General features: G+C 33.3%; 1 protein-coding gene across 1 annotated transcript in view; it reads left to right on the forward strand.

Annotated features, from left to right (window-relative positions):
• The window catches only part of FOXP2 (forkhead box P2), an 852,864-nt gene that overhangs the window by 506,891 nt on the left and 330,014 nt on the right, over positions 1-15,959 (forward strand). The window lies entirely within an intron of this gene.

Raw genomic sequence — 15,959 nt, forward strand, 5'->3', positions numbered from 1 at the left:
TACCATATTTTCAGACTACAAGATGCATTCCCCAAATTTGGGAGCAATAATGGTTACTAATGCTGCCGTTGAGTTCCGTTTACATTTACATTGGTGAAATATTATGTTATTTATGTTAAGTATTTTACCACTTTTTTGCTTTAAAAAAATTTCCCCTATTTTCCTCCTCTAAAACCTTGGTGCCTCTTCTGGTCCAAAAAATATGGTACTTACTGGAAGGTTTCCAGGTGGGAGTGGGGAGAGGAGAATGGGTGAAAAGGTGAGGGGATTAAGAATTACCAATAAGTGTCCCAGGTTCGATTCCCAGCCAGGGTACATCCTGGGTTGCAAGCCAGAACCCCCAGCAACCCGCACATTGATGTTTCTCTCTCTCTCTCTCTCTCTCTCTCTCTCTATCTCTCTATCTCTATCTCTATCTCCCCCCTCCCCTCTCTAAAATAAATAAATAAAATCTTAAAAAAAAGAAAATAAGTACATTAAAAAAAAAAGAATTACAAATAGGTAGTTATAGAATAGCCATGGGGATGTAAAGTACAGTATAGGAAATGGAGCAGCCAAGGAACTTATATAGCATGATCCATGGACACGAACAATGGTGGGGGGTAAGGGACAAATGCTGGGTGGAGGGGGGCAAAGGGGTAAAAATAAGGACAAGTGTAAAGCATAATCAATAAAACATAATTGAAAATACATAATAAAGAAAGCATTCCAAACTGAGAACAAGGGGTAGATTTTTCAATAAAGTCTTCAGTATACTGGCTATTGCATTAATAAGTTAGATTTTTCAAAATTTAATACATTTAATTAAAATAAATGTAGTCACCTAATACCTAATCAAAATTATGCAAATATCAATTTAATCTTGGGTTAAAAAAATGCTTTTAAATTGACAAGAAATAAAAGGAACCACAAAGTAAAAAGGATCAGATTATATGAAATGAAACAAACTGGGGCTATATTTTATAAAAAAAATCAAAACTTAAATGCCTTAAGTAGTTAAAAACACATTTTAAAATCAATAAATACCCAAAATATAAAAATTGAGGGAAAACTGTGAACACTATTTAAAAGAAAATATTCAAATGACCAAGGAATATGAAGAAAAAGTTCCAATTCATTAATTTTTAAGTTAATTACACACAACAGAGGTATACAGTTGTTTTATCAATAATTATTTAAAATATATTAACATACATAATATAAAATGAACACTGGAAGTTAAGAAATTTTTGGTGTAGGAGGCAGCGAGGTGTTATGCAAAAAAGAATAAAATGTGAACAGATTTGTATATCTTCCCTCCTTTCTAGTATTTTTTAACTTTTATTAAAATCTTGTATATCTAGTATTTTTGAGGACTGAAAAGTTCATCATGAATTAATTTTACACATAGTTAAAGGTCTTTACTTTAAATATTGAAACATACTTTTCCTAATAACAAAAATGCATTTACTTTTTTTTTTCATTTTAAAGTAATACACAGCTACCATAGCAGATTCCAATAATGTGGAGGAATAATAAGAAAACAGGACTTCCGGCAAGATGGAGGAATAGGTGGATGCACCGTACCTCCTCGTACAACCAAGATTAGTAAAACAATAATTTACAACAATAATTTACTATCAGGCTAACACCCAGATCCAGAAGAGGATTTATCTGAATGGAAGTCGGGCAGCCAAGAAGTTGAAGTAGAGGCGTTCATCCGGACTGGTAGGGGAAGACGAGCCGGGCGGGCGCAGGGCTGGCTCGGGTCGGCGGCGCGCGGAGGTTGTGGGAAGGTTTGGTGCGAAATCGGCGCAAAAGCCATCCGGGGGCGCAAGAAGGCAGCGGTGATCCCTGAGTACGCAAGCTGCGGCTGGCAGACACAGAGAGGTAGCGATTGTGGACCAGGGCAGAACTCGCGGCCCAGAAGCCCAGACATCTGAGTCCAGGAGAACGGAACTACCACCGCTGTTTTCTCCCATCCGGCTCCCGCCCCACCCCCACATATAACGTCACAATCTAGCGACGGGGGTGCCCAGCCCCGGTGAGCACCTAAGGCTCCGCCCCCCACCGTAACAGGAGCCACCAGACCGAGGAAAAAAAAAAGGAGAGATAGGGGAAAAAAAAAATATGTTTTCAACAGAGCAGATCAGTCCCCCAGGACTCATCCTTTTGAGCCACCAAGAATTAGCCAATCTATCAGATGCACAGTTCAAAACAATGGTGATCAGAAAGCTCATGGAACTGGTTGATTTTGGACGAAATTTAGATGAAAGAATGCAGATTACCATAAAAGAGATGCAGGAAGACACGCGGAGGAGAGCCAATAGTGAAAGGAAGGAATATGAGTCTCAAAACAATACAGTGGACCAGAAGGAAGATAGAATCAACCAAGCAGGAAAGCATGATGAAATAAGAATTCAAAAAATTGAGGAAAAGATTAAGAGCATCCAAGACACCGTTAAATGTTCCAATATCCGAATTATAGGGGTACCGGAATCGGAAGGGGAAAAGCAACAGATTGAGCACATATTTGAACAAATAATAAAGGAGAACTTCCCCAATCTGGCAAAGGGAACAGCCTTCCAAGAAATCCAAGAAGCTCAGAGAGCCCCAAAGAAGTTGGACCCAAGAAGAAACACACCAAGGCACATCATAATTACATTAGCCAGGTAAAAACGAAGGAGAGAATCCTAGAAGCAGCAAGAGATAAGGGGACAGTAACCTACAAAGGAGTTCCCATCAGACTGTCAGCTGATTTCTCAAAAGAGACCTTACAGGCAAGAAGGGGCTGGAAAGAAATATTCCAAGTCATGAAAGACAAGGACCTACATCCCAGATTGCTCTATCCAGCAAAGCTCTCATTTAGAATGGAAGGGCAGATAAAGTGCTTCTCAGATAAGGTCAAGTTCAAGGAGTTCAGCATCACCAAGCCCTTATTTTATGAAATGCTAAAGGGACCTATCTAAGAAAAGAAGATAAAGAAAAGACATGTATAGTAAAAGGACAGCAAATTCACAAATATTAACAACCACACCTAAAGCAAAACCAATAGAAAACTAAGTAAACAATTAGAACAGGAACAGAACCACAGAAATGGAGGGCACATGGAGGGTTAGCAGCAGGGGGGTGGGAGGAGGAGAGAGGGGGAAAAGGTATAGAGAATAAGTAGCATAGACTGTAGGTTGAAAATAGATAGGGGGAGGGCAAGAATAGTACGGGAAATGTAGAAACTAAAGAACTCACAAGTATGACACATGTTCATGAACTAAAGGGGGAAAATGTGGGTGGTAGGGGGTACAGGGGGGAGGGGAGAGAAGGGGGAAATGGGACAACTGTAATAGCATAATCAATAAATATATTTAAAAAAAAAAGAAAAGAAAACAATAAGCTCAGTGGATTGAGCGTGGGCTGCAAACCAAAGTGTCGCAGGTTCGATTCCCAGCAGGGTACATGCCTGGGTTGCAGGCCATAAACCCCAGCAACCGCACATTGATGTTTCTCTCTCTCTCTCTCTCTATCTCCCTCCCTTCCCTCTCTAAAAATAAATAAATAAAATATTTTTTAAAAAAAAACCAATACACATCATTAGTAATATTATTACCCAGATTATTATTACCCAATAATATTATTATTACCATTAACATTTTGAACATATCCTTTCAATGAGGTTTCACTGAAACTTTTGCTTGTTAAAAGCAATGGTTGCTTCCATTACGTTGCACAGATTAGAGCCATAAGACTTTACATTTTTCAGTCCTCAGTCCCCTCCCACTTCTTTTTCTCATCCTCTCCCCCTCCCATTACACCACTTATCTCATTTTCTACTAAGCACCTTTCACATATTAACCCAATTTAAGCCTTCAGCAATGCTGCTGGGTCAGTATCACTATTCACATGCTAATAGGGAAAACTGAGTCAGAACTGTGTTTTGCCATTTAGTGATTTATTTTTAGGGTAGAGCTTAAGGTGAAGGAAAGCCTGTCAGATCCCAAAGCCTTGCCCTCCTCTCTATACTGTGCTGATTGCAGCATTGCAAACTTCCATTTAGCATTTGAAATGAAATCAGATTGAATTGAATGCTACTTATAGTATACTTTTAAAAATACTGTGTACAGTTTAGATTTTACTCTAAAATAAAAGGATATAGAGAAAGTGTAGAGAGTAAAACAAAAGAGCTGAATGTCATATATTTCATATCTCTAGAGGAAAGACAAAAACTTTTGACTTTTTTTAACCTAGAGAAGAAATGGAAATATTGAACATATCTTAAGTCTATAGTTTTAATACATGTCTTGTATCATAACTAAAAGGAAGACAAATTAAAATTAAACCAGAATAGAAAGAATGATATTTTCACTGTCAGGATACCTTCAAGAGAAGCTCTAGGGTTTCCTCCTATAGTGATGTTTGTGTAATGAACAGATCTCCATCTATCTTAAACAATTTACACAGTCACATACTGGTCAGCGTTTGACTTCATCAATTAACTAATCCATTAAACAAATATTTATTGAGCACCTACTATGTGCCAAGCAGTATGTGGAGTGGTATGAACAAGCTACTCAGACTATTTAATTTGTTAAAGTGCATTCTAATCTAATGCCATTACTCAAGTTCTGCAATATGTTTTATGAAAGTGATTTTGTTTGTTCACTTCCACTAACTCTACTCCTTATCAACTACATTTATAATCTTGACCTGCTTAGTTTGTACAGCTCCACAATCCCTTATGGAACTTGGGATATACATTTTAAAATTTGGAATTCTTCCACTTAAAAATTGAAAAGGGGTAAATATTCTGCATATTATGTAACAGTCCCTGCTGAGTCAAGGTAGTAGCTAATATTAATCACAGTAACATATCTTCAGTGAAATCTATGCATACAAATGATAATATATATATATATGGGATTTAATAGTTAACTAATGAAAATGGGCACCAGTGTTTTTTACAGTATTCATACCTTTTATAAGTTAACAATCTTTGTATATCTACAAGGGACCTAAATTATATATATAATATTTATAAATATTTATAAATTATAAATATATAATAAATTATAAATATATATTTAGAATAAAGTATGAATATGTATTCATATTTATAAATAAATTATATAATCTTTTTACCATGAAACCTATAAATTTCAGACTATACTGGGAAAGTGTGTTCTGTGGAACAGTCTTTGAGAAAAGCCATGATAGGGATTATGAGGAGATCATGATTTACTCTTACTCTTATTTGTTTTTCAGATTTTAAAATCTGTGGTTGATTCAATTATATATGACCTGCATCAAACACAGATATAAATCCCTAGAGAATAATGGTGAATGTGACACAATGACAAGGAAAGTATCTGCTTTTTAAGAAAAGAGCCTCATAAGAGAGAGCTCTCTCCAGAGCCTCTCATTTATAGCTGTTGTAGTCCATCCACCTGTTATAAAAGAAATACCATAAACTGTGTAGCCTGTAACTAACAGAGATGCTATTTGTCATTGTTCTAGAAGCTTATAAATCCAAGATCAAAGCATTCAGAGATTTGGTGTCTGATGAGGTTTTACTTCCTCATTGAGGTATTTCTCACTTTAGCCTCATATAGCTGAAGGGCTGAGGGAATATTTTGGGGTCCCTTTAATAAGGAAACTAATCCCATAATGAGGACTCTGCCTTCATGACCTAATCACTTCCCAAAGACCCCCAAAACACTATCTATCATATTGGGGGTTAGGATTTCAACATATAGAATCTATTTGGGGGTGGAAAACAGATATTTGAAGTTTGCAGGGGAATCTCCTTGGACCAAAATAATTCTTATTAGCTAGTATAATATATTAGTCAGCACTTATTTTTTTGTGTTAAGAAGGAGCATCTTGCCCTGGCTGGCATAGCTCAGTGGATTGAGCGCGGGCTGAAAACCAGACATCGCAGGTTCGATTCCCAGTCGGGGCACATGCCTAGGTTGCAGGCCATGGCCCCCAGCAACAGCACATTGATGTTTCTCTCTCTCTTTCTCTCTCCCTTCCCTCTCTAAAGGTAAATAAATAAAATCTTAAAAAAAAAGAAGGAGCATCTTTTCTCTGCTTTCCAGTATGGGCATTCATTTGCCCTGGAGGGCAGTATAAATTCACTAGTACTGTTTGTAACTTTATGAATGATGTTACCATTTATACAAAGAGTAAATAGCACAGGCGATGCCCTGACAGTGTGGACTTAGTGGGTTGGGCATTATTCTGCAAGCAAAGGATCTCTGGTTCGATTTCTGATGAAGGTGCTTGCCTGGGTTGTGAGTTCCATCCCCTGTCAGTGGGCAGAGGAGAGCCAAAAATTGATGTTTCTCTCATACATGTTTCTGTCCCTCTCTCTATGCCTTCCCTTCTATCTAACAATAAGTAAAATCTTTTTAATAAAGAGTAAAAAAGCACAGGTGAGGGTGGAATTTAGTTGAGTAGAGGAAAGAAGTAATTAATGGAGAGAGGAGTACTGATACCAAGTGATTATTACTATTTTACAGTTGTGTCAAACTTAGTTTACCTAGAGAAATGCCACTGTTCTGAAAATTAAGTAAGAATCTGGAAATAAGAGTTGAGCAAGGAAAAAATACAAGCTTTTAGAGAATTCTAAGTCAAAAGTTATAAACTAAGGGAAATGTCCTACTTTTTAAAAAGTACGTGAAACAAATGTCCAGTAAATTCTAAGTGGCTATACAATACATTGGTAAGTATTATCAGATTGGTTTTGGAAGTAGTGTTTTCTTAGAAATGAAGCACATCAATTGCTCAGTGAAGAAAAGGAATATACACGTTAAAAACCAAAATAACCTCTTTAAAATTAAAGTTTTATCTTTTGTATAATAAGGTAAACCACTGTAAAGTGTAGTTGCCTATTTATCTTTATATATGCTTTGATTCTGGTACTTTAGTTCATTCAATAAAATTTGTGAAGTTAAGCACTTTCAAGAAAAGGAATAGGAGAAACTAATTTAACCTAGAGTGTCTCTTTTATTCTTCTGTTACTCATTTGAAGTGCCCTATCAGCTTGAGCTGACCAACTTCAGTCATTTTTACCCTTTAATTTTTTTTCTCTAATGTAAACTGAAATTCCCTGCTGTTCATGGTATTTTAGTGTTTAGCATCATTTAATGAGCAGGTATCATTAAACTTAAAAGGTTCTTTTCCATGTGTCTCTGCTTAGTTAGTGAAGAACCAAAGAATTTCTCTTAATATATATGATATTGCCCTATTTTACATGTAAGTGTGTTGGGAACTGCCAAATAGAAAATAGTAATTTGGGTTAAAGTAGGATGAATTCTGTCAAGTGAATATGTGGCCTTCTGTTAAGCTGTAGAATATAAATTGTTTACAAGTTTCTATATATAAATCTACGAGCTTCCATTGTAGATTTATGTGTATATTTTTACAAATAATTTATTTTACTTTAATTCATTTTTTTCTAAAAGAGTCAATATATAGGTAATTTTAAAATAGATACTTTAATATCAAGGTCCATGTAAACCTTGATATAAAAGCAATAGTTTTAGTGGATATATAACTTCAGAAATGGAGTCTTTAGTAATAAGCTTGTTAAATCAAATCATTTCATCCTACACTTAATAGCAATTTCTTTTAATTACAGTACAGAATAAGATGTTAGCCAGTAAAGAAGTAGCAGCACTCATTAATTACACACTTCCTGACATTGCTTATATTTTATTATTAGTTTTAATTTTGTTTTTAGGAAGAGAAGAATATCTGCAAGATAAATAGCATGGAACCTAAATAATCAGGCTAAAATACAATCAAATGTCAGATAATGTGTAATAAGTTATAGATGGCTTGTGCGACATTAACACTGGTAACAGGTAATAGATGTAACAGTGCTACCTACTGGTAAGAAGTAGTAGTGCTTAAAGGATAAGTGAAAATAGATTTAATTTTCCAAAGTGTTAAGTGATATCCATGATTATGTAGGTCACTATTACTGATACCTGTGACACACAATACTCTTTACATTAGCATTTAAAAGTTTTGTGGTAGTAAAATTTCTGGTATGAGACTCCTGTTTGTTTTATATTGTAGAATGTTTTTAGTATACTTACTTTCTCTTTGTAATAATAGGGTGCTATACAATTTTTCTTACGAGTGGCCCTTCTTTGACAACCTTGACTTTTTTATTTTTTACAGTCAGCATTTCCAAAAATGCTTTGTTAAAAAATAAGAACTTCCTATGAAAGACAATGGACAATTTTAGTTAATAGCTGGATATTTAGTGCAATGAGATGTATTGTTCAGAGAGAGAAGTGTAATTTATATATGCAGCAGTTAACATATGATGTCTAATTAGGAAAATGAAATCAGGCTGCTTTAAGTACTGGTGAAAAGTTTTAAAAATTAAAAAATCAAGTGTATCTACATGTAGGGTTTATTTTTCCCTGTTCTACTTAAATAAGTTCAGAGTGATCTGTACTGGAAATAAACATTTGTACTAGATTTACCTTGGTGTATATATTAGTTTATTGTTAATAATCTAATTGTGTTTATAATCTTGAAAAGTAATTCACGTTACTTTTAACATAACTCAACTGAAAGTGAAGCTTTAATTTTTAACTATGGTTAGTTTAATGTTTGTAGTGCAGTGTTTGCATGGGTATGACATGACTTAGTTAAATGTGATGATTTTATTATGTGATGATTTGAATCCTTTTGCTCATATTTTAGCTTTATTTAGATACCTGTTATATAACTTATTAAACCACCATCTACAGTAAAAATAGTTGTTATAAATCAGGAAACTGCTCCTTCATTACAGATAACTTTCTCACTTATACAATGCTGTTTCAATCCTGAAAAATAATAGAATAAAAACTAAGTTAACAAAAAAGAAGAGAAGAAAAAAGAAAACGATTTTAAATATCCTAAATGTGTCCTTTGGTTTGTAGAGGGAAAAAATACAGATCATATTGTTCCTTTCAAGGGATAAATAAGCTCTTTACCCCTTGATTCTTCTCTTTTCTTGTTTCCTCATTCCTTTTCCCTCTCCCTTCTCCCATGTCTATATGTTTGTCTTTATACCTATGCATTACATTTTCTTATGTTACTTTAGGTGAATATTGCAATTAAATTTTTGCCAAGTGTAATTGGAAGGATTATGTTGTGGGTATTTTGGGAGAGAATTTTATTTCTGCTTGTTATTATTTGTATATAGAGAGAGAACAAGAGAGGGAGAAGGGAAGAAGGAAGGAGAGGAAGGAAAATGAGAAAAAGAATAAAGACAGTAAGAGAAAAGGTAGAGTTAATAGAAAGTTAAATGGAAGTAAATCAGATTACATGTATGCAAATTTTGTATATCAGAGGAAGATAATTTAAAGTGTGAAAACTGCCTGAATGTGTGAGAAAACTGGTATTCCCATTCTTTAAATAATTTTCACAATTGCAAAGTGAACCAATGGTAAATAGAATATTCATGGAAGGTTTAGTGATATCTAAAATATAAATAATTTGAATTATAGTTTAACTTACTTTACTAATAGAACAATCAAGTATCATACCACCAATAAGGTATTTTAATAGCATAGAAAATAGAAGTTCAACCTCCTATTTTGAAATGATGAAATGTTTCTTCTGTGTGAAAGCTTCTGCTAGCTTCATAACATATCTAACAGTGTCAAAACCTGGTGCCAACAGTAGTCTGCACTGTGGTCCTTTATTGTCTTCTGTTTTTCACCTAAAATTGCTAGAAATAGTTTCCAGAAAAGTGACAAGAAAAATGCTATAATAATGAGAAATGCTAGTGCAAATATTATATTATTCTTTTAAACAATATGAATAAACATATTTAATCTTTTCCCTCAACAGTCAAGAAGAAAAAAGAGTACATTTATGGGCAAACAGTGTTTTTCTTAAGTATAAGTTCTTCTCTATTTCTGTGTGAATATTTAACAGTATTTTTGTCATTTGTATCTATTTATGGTATTTTACCAATAATATATGCATGTTTAGTTGTGAAACACTTTGAAAAAATTTAAGGGAAATATAAAATGTTTTATTCTCAAATATTATTAACATTTTTTTCAGTTTTATTCTTTATAAAATGTAAAGCTAATTTCAATAATGTTTTATTTGTAAAATTAAATCATAATGATAATTAAAATGCTTTATTTACATTTTTACTTTATGAACTTTGATAATCATATTTGGCATCAAATTATATTTTTGTCATAAAAATACATCAAAAATATAAATGTATCAGAACAGCTTGATTAGCAGATGGGTTACACCAATTTACAATAAAGTTTTAAACCCTTATTTTCTGTCCTTGATTATTTTAAGCCAAAATTTATATAGGAATAATTTGCTGATATAATTTCTGAAAATCTTTAAGTGTAAAATGATGATATTTCAGTTCTTAGCTTTCACATTAATAGGTAACAATGTTCATGTCTACCACCCCATGCTAAGTAATATAATGAATGTGTGTCTTATCCTTCCATTTCATTGATGATTTCATATTTAAGGAAAGGAACTTGTTAATTACAAATGTAAAGTGGCTAAAAAAAGCAAACCTTCACTTTAGCATCGTCTACTTCAGTACTTGTTACTTTTTCGAGGTCTTATCAGTAACCTTTGGTGTTTCTTTTGCTGTAATTCTGAGAGTTCTATCATTTCTCATTAATGAAAGAGCTTTTTAAATGTAAGACTGAGCCCTTTATTTGATTAGAGAAAAGTTACTCATTTGTTTAATTATCACTGATTTAGAACTTCTGATATCTTTTACTGGAATATTTTCACTATTATTTTGAAGTTTGAGTCAATAGTTTTTTGACTTTTTTGAAAGAATACTTCTTTAAAGAATCTAATAGCAATTAGATGTTAAAACTTGTTCGATAAATTAAGAATTTTATTAGGGATATATTTATTCTAATGTATTTTTTTCTCTTGAGATAATCATACAAATTGAGTAGTACCTTATTGCACACTTATGCTACTTTTTCTTACTTAAGTCAGATACAGAGACGAAGTGTATGAAATGTTAAGTTTAGCTATAGATATATAAAAACCTCATTGATGTGTGATGATCTTTCTACATTTTCCATAAGACAAAAATAATTTTATATCATCTTTAAAGAACTTACCCAAAAAGTGAGTTTCTTTTAGAAAAAAATAACTTGATACATTTTAATGAATATTTTATTGACTTTTTAAGCTTTTATCTCATATGAATATTTTAACTGAATACTTAAATCTTCTTTTATTTTAAACATACTAATCGTTAACTGGCTGTCACCCTGGCAAGTTACTTAACTACCTTCTGTCTAAGTTTTCCCCTTTGTAAAATAAAGAAGGTAATAGTACTCACATCACAGAGCTCATATTTTTTCTAATTAATTTTTCCTTTCTCCAGTTTCTACCACTTTTAATTTTACTGAATACACAAATTAAAGTTAACTTTCTTAAAATGCCTGTATTCTTATTACTCTAGCCTTGATAAGAATTTTGATACTCTTATGCCTAAAGAATGCAATTCAGACTCCTCCTTCTGACATTCAAGTTCCTCTAATTTCAAATCTAGTGTACCCTTGTGTATTCACTACTCACTGACTCATTGAGTAAGCTCCTGTCAATCTGAACCATATGACAGTCTCAAGATACAGTCATCATTATATTTTAGTTTTCAATCTTTTTGTCTGGATATACCCAAATATATTTTCTTTTACAGAAATCCTGCTTACTCATTTGTGGACCATTTCCAGACCTGGGATCTCCATATAGCCTTCCATAATTTCCCAGGGATAATCTTTCTGAGTTCAAAACTCACACCACATGGCCTTTGTACACTCTTAATGTACTTTTCATATTCTAACTTGTATTCTAGATAGGCTAGATAAGATCTATATCTTATCTATTTTACTGAATTGGAATTTTCTAAGGCAGAGCCTAGATTGTGTCTTATTATGAATTCTTCTCCTGCCTCTCTATAACACCTAACATAGTATTCTGTACATGAAACATGACCTGTGAAAATCGTTGATTAAAAAGACATTGTGGCATAACAGAAAGAACAAGTATTTGAGTAAAAAAGACTTGGATTTGAAAACTGGATTAAATATTCTTTGACCCTGAGCAACTTAAACTATATGAGTCCCAGTTTCCTCAGTTTGTAATAAGAATGTTATTATCTACTTTGAAGCTGGGTGCAAGGATTAGAAATAATGCATGTAAAACATTTATAATGTGTCTGGATGTAGTAGATGCTGAATAAATATTTACATTTTTGCTTCATGTGATGAACTCATTTTACCATTAGCCAGGTAGACTATGGGAGGGCATGTGAGGTTGATAACTGCAAACATGCTAGTAGAGTTCACTTTGAATAACAGATAGCATGTGTTGTCTGGAGGAAAAAAATACCACTGCCTTTGTAAAGATGTCCTTATTACATTATGGCTATAGATGAGTGGTCTCCTTGTTCACATATGTCAACTATTTCCTCTCTGATATTTCCCTCTCAACAGTAGTGTTACAGTGTTGTAGGTAGATAATAGGTGAATGTAATAATATTCAAAAAAGAAGATGGTTGCTACCTTTCATGTATTAAATATTTTATTTATTTATTCATTTATAAAGCAACAAATATTTGAAGGCTTTAACTATGTGCAGATCATACTGGTAGGATAAATATTGAACTAGAAAGAGATCCCACTCTCAGTGAATTTACAATTTAGGATAGGAAGAGGAAATATATAACATAAGTGGCTATGAAATAGAAGAGGCTTGGTTAAGTATTAAGATTATAGTTGCAGTCTTGGAGCAAAACTCAAGCAGTGTCCACAAAAGAAAATTGTCTCAGTATTCACATTCCCAAAGATGGACCATATTCTCTATCTAGCTTGGAATACGAATTACTAAAGTGATGTAAAAATGTATTGAGACTGATGGAAAGGAAATTGTGATTATCCCCAAGCCTGTGTATTTATTAAAATGCTGATTAAAATACATAAATATAAATAATATAATGTTTCTCACTCAAGCCCCTCACAATGAAAAAATACACCTGTAACTTAAATTGGCCAAACATTTGAAAGAGCATAGAATTTCCTCTGTACTTTATATTTTTATGTAAGCTTAAATACAGGATAAGCATATCACTCAAAATATAGATATCCATTTTTGAATAAAAGAATTTCACAATACTGTTGTAGAACAATGCATCCAGTTCTTCCAATTTTATGTTTATTAAAAATATCTATTTCAGCTTTTATCTATTTAAAATGGTGGCTGCAATTTGGTAAATGCCACTGATTTAGTTAGATGTTATTGTTACAGTTATAGTTTGATAGCACTGGACATTTCTTCCTGTTAGTTTGTTCTGCTGCTTTCAAGAATGGTATTTAATCAGTGTCCTAGCTCATTCGATGTGTCTTGCTTATAAATCCTTTTCCACCAGAAAGAACAACCAAGTCTTCTAAATGCTGACAGTTTTCAGGAGATTCACAACTGATTATATCCCAATTGAGAGGAATTTTGACCTTTCATACATTCTTTTGCATAATTATTTCTGAGAGAAAAGCAAAATAGATTTTGATAGAGCCTAGTCCATGGCACATAGTAGGTACCCAGTATGTTTAGAAAAAGATTTAAATAAATACAGCAAAATATTTGCTATGTTATTTCTTAAAGTGTGCTTACTCCAAATTATCTGTATCATAGTACAGTCACATTGCCAATGGGATGTCTCATATTTGAGAAGCTAAAAGCATTTTAAGGATTGCTATTAGGAAAGGAGAAATTACAATAAAGACAAAGAAAACACCCACATTCTGGTTAGAATCTATTTATAAAATGAACTATTATTTTGAAAGACATAAGTTAGGATTTTCACTTAGTTTCATCCCCCTGATCACATACCCTCGCCAAAAGGTTATTTTTGAAAGAGTTTTATCATATAATGTAAACATAGTCTTTTATGCTAAGCAAAATTTGATTGTGAAACTAATACACAGAGTGTACCATTTTATTTAATAACCTGCGGTTATTCACAGGTAATATTGATGAGTAGTATCCTGGTAATGAAACGTATGGAAAACCCAGGAAAAAATAACTTGACAAAATGGATATATACTTTTTCCTCCTAATGCATTTTTGTTGTGAATGTTTGTATACATTGAGAAAGTATTTAAATTAGTTAATTATTTCTTTTCCTGATTTTTGTCACCTTTATATGTGCTTAGTGAAGCTTGCTATACATTATTTAGGCCTGACCTGAAGGTTAATGTTATTGTATCCAGCCAACTTCACGAACCCTGATACAGCTTTGTGCAGGAGGCACCTATGGTTTGATAGCTGTGTGAAACTGTTGCCTACAGAGATGGGCTCTTGACACTGTCTGCCAGCCTGAGGCTGTCTGCTTTGTGTCTGCTTTAATTGAAAATTAATAGTTAGAGGGTTGCTATGGAAATGATACCATTGCTTGCAGACAGCAAACCCAGCTTTTTGCAAAGAGACACTAGTGGTATTGTTTGTCCTTGTTGACCTCAGAAGTTCAAAAGCCTAGAGGAGGAAAGGAGATGCAAATATTTTACTTAAAAATGAATTTACATATTATAACATTATTTTTTAATGTCACAGATACCAAGTTTTTTAACTTTTGTTGGTAAAATGAGTATAAGCTTTTAAATTTTATGTTAATTTCTGCTACACTGCTTTCTAGGTTGATAAGGCACTTGGAGCATTTGTTATCATTTTAGTGAATGTAAACAGATTTGTGTGAAAATGTTATTTGACTGATATGATAATGGAAACTATCCTTTATTTCCCCTGGAGTACATAGAGTCATTTTTGTCATTCTATACATTATTCACAGTTTCTTTGAAATGTGGAAGCACTGTAAAACTGTGAAGACTTGGGAGAAAAATCTTTAAATGAATAAAGCAGACTTAAAAATGCATTCTTGACTGTACTGTACTTGAATATTCACAATTGTTTAATTTCCGTCACAAAGAAGTTAGTATAGCTCATATAATAATTTCATTTTCTTTGTTTGTTGTATGATAAAAAGAATATTAAAAATAAATATTTGTAAATACTTGCCTATTTCATGAGAGTTTCCGACATTTAAATGTTGCTTTGAAAAAGAACCAATACAAATAGCTTTGAATGAGTAAATTATTTAATTACAAAATGAAAAAAATTGCTAACAGAATTTTAAACTGTTCTATATTGCAGAGCTAAAGAATAAGTGCTTTCAGTTCCTTTCAGAGGAGGTGGAAGAAATGGTGTAGCCTCAGGGGTTGAAGGTGAAATGTGAAATTTGCTGTAATTACTTACCCAAAATGTCTGTATTAAAGGCTATTAAAAGCAGTTATTTTAAGTACCATCTTTATACATTTTTCTCTCTTCTGTTTAGTATTTAATATGCAGCAAAGTAGAGGCAGATGTTACTCACCTGAAAGAACTAAAACAATACGAAACAAGTCAGTGGCAGGAGTGGCGGCGGTTACAGATCTTTCGAAGTGCATTGTTCAGTAACTGCTATTTTATCTAGTGTTAAGTTGTAGATAGAATGCTGTTCAAGCTTGTCCACTCGTGCTAGTATTCAGCTCAGACCTGTGAGTTCCAGTTGCCTTTGCCCAGAGTTAAAGGCCATAAAACTAAGAGTGTCGTGCCTGTCTTGGGTGTGACTCCTCAAACACTAGCCAGTTCTTGTAATGTGAGGGAAAATTATTGCAAGTAAACCTTTGATTTACCAGTTTCAGTGAGTTGTTCATTCTGTCTGAGTAGCTGTAGTTTTTACCCTAACACTTTGAGGTTACCATTTGCCCTCCTTTCATTCTGATGGGGTTTCACACAAACCCCTGCTAGGCTACTTACAGTATAGAATCTTAAAACTCCATGTGATGTTTTGAGCTGGTAGCAGATGGACTTTCTTTTGCATCTGCTGTGTACGGACTTGGCTTTGTACTCTTTTCCTGGGGGAGAGAAAG

The sequence above is a fragment of the Phyllostomus discolor genome, chromosome 10, assembly GCF_004126475.2.
Source record: "Phyllostomus discolor isolate MPI-MPIP mPhyDis1 chromosome 10, mPhyDis1.pri.v3, whole genome shotgun sequence".
NCBI lineage: Eukaryota > Metazoa > Chordata > Mammalia > Chiroptera > Phyllostomidae > Phyllostomus > Phyllostomus discolor.